Consider the following 2,138-nt stretch of genomic DNA (forward strand, 5'->3'; position numbering starts at 1 on the left):
TATCTGTAAGTGTGAGACAGTATCAATAAGTGTCTGCTACTGTCTGTGCCGGCGCGATTGCAGCTATCCGTGACGTTCCTGTCTGTGAGTTTGTGTTGTATCTATAAGTGTCTATTACAGTTTGTGAGTGTCTGATTGTGTCTGTCAGTGTATGTTACTGTCTGAGTGTGTGATTGCATCTATCAGTGTGCACTGTTGCCGACGAATGTGTAATTTCATCTGTCGGTTTACGTTGCTGTCTGTGAGTGTGTGAGTGCATCGATCACTGTATCTTACTGTCTGTGAGTTGTGATTATATCTGCCAGTGTGTGTCACTGACTGTGTGTGCGCGACTGTATCTGTCAGTGTCTCTTACTGTCTGTGATTTTATCTATCAGTGCCTGTTACAATCAGTCAGTGTACTATTGGATCTGCTAGTGTCTGTTACTGTCTGTGAGTGTGTAATTGCCTCTATTAGCGTCTGGTACAGTCTGTGGGTGATCTATTGCATCTATCAGTGTCTTTTACAGTATGTAAGTGTGCCATTCCATCTAGAAGTGTCTGTGGCTGTCTGTAAGTGTGCAATTGCATCTTTCCGTGTCTGTGACTGTCCGTAAGAGTGCGATTGCATCTTTCAGTGTCTGTGAGTGTGTGATTGTATCTTTCAGTGCCTGTCGCTGTCTCTAAGTGTGTGGTTGTATCTGTCAGTGTCTGTGACTGTGAGTGTGTGATTGGATCGATCAGCGTGTGTCACTGTCTGTGCGTTGTCATTGTATCTATCAATGTTTGATACTATTTGTGAGTGTCTGATTGTATCTGTCAGCGTTGCTTACAGTCTATGAGTGTGTGCTTGTATCTGTCAGTATCTGTTACTGTCTGAGTGTGTGATTGCATCTATCTGTTTCTGAGACTGTCTCTGAGTGTGTGATTATGCGTATCACTATATTTCACTAACTGTGAGTGTGTCATAGTACCTGTCAGTGTATGTCACTTTTTGTGACTGTGTGATTGTATCTGCCAGTGTTTGGGGTTTAACCGCTCAATGCCACCAGTTCTTCTTCGGTTACCCACTGCGCAGTCCAGGTTTCCGTATTCACTTCTCCCATAATTCTCTTCAGCCACCTCTCCTGGATGAACCTTCTTCTGTTAGTACACTGGAGGGGTCCTTCGGCTACTTATCTGTGAGAAGATCGCATATTAAATTTCCATGAAGTAAAGGAGTTGGAACACGTGGTTAAGATGATGCACAATAATCCATTGCACGTGGATTCCAATCGCACCCTCGTCTGTAACGTGGTCAACTTTATGAGGATAAAATAAAAATGCTGTGATATGTAGCAATTGTTGAAGGGCTTGGCGGGTGGTGAATAGTAGAACACCTTGCATATTGAAACCACATTCAAAAACGATGAGGAAGTTACTTAATTCACTCTCTGCCCTAATTGCGCATACATGCTGAGTCGGAACCCGTTTCTTTCCCTCAGTTCGAAACTCACGAATTCGCGCAAAAGGTAAGTTCATTAAATATAGGAGCTGAATTAAGCCATTAGACCTTTCGAGTCTGCCCTGCCATTCTATCATCGCTGATATGTTCCTTATCTGCTATCTACAATGTTACAGATGAAGAGGTCGATTGCGATATCAGCCAGAGCACCTCCTCCCGAGAACACATGACCTCGGAGCGTGAGTAGGCAATTTAGACTCCTGAGCCTAACATCTTCCATGTGATCTTGGCTGAAACCATCCTGGCCTCAACTCCACCGTCCTACCCGATCTCAATAACCCTTAAGCTCCTTACCACTAAAAATCTCTCTAACTCCTCCTTACATTTACTCACTCTCCCTGCATCCAACCAGCTCTGGGGTCGCGAGTTCCACAGAATCACAAGCCTTTGGGAGAAGTCGTTTTTCCTCAAGTCTTTATTAAATTTGCAATCTCTTATTCTAAGGTTATGACCTCGCGTTTTAGAATGCCCCACTAGAGGAAGCATCAACTCCACGTCTACCTTATCCATACCTTTTGGCAGCTTATACCCCTCAATTAGATAATTGCGCATAGATTCTGAGTGAGCTTGCGCGACGGGGTGGCCGAGTGGTTAAGGCGATGGACTGCTAATCCATTGTGCTCTGCACGCGTGGGTTCGAATCCCATCCTCGTCG

The 2,138-nt window shown here is 44.5% G+C and overlaps 1 non-coding gene across 1 annotated transcript; it reads left to right on the plus strand.

The window, feature by feature from the left end:
- Nucleotides 1-2,056: 2,056 nt before the first annotated feature.
- On the plus strand, nucleotides 2,057-2,138 carry trnas-gcu (transfer RNA serine (anticodon GCU)). The gene has a single exon. It is a non-coding gene; the product is annotated as a tRNA-Ser (tRNA).

This window comes from Scyliorhinus torazame, chromosome 24 (assembly GCF_047496885.1).
Source record: "Scyliorhinus torazame isolate Kashiwa2021f chromosome 24, sScyTor2.1, whole genome shotgun sequence".
Lineage (NCBI taxonomy): Eukaryota > Metazoa > Chordata > Chondrichthyes > Carcharhiniformes > Scyliorhinidae > Scyliorhinus > Scyliorhinus torazame.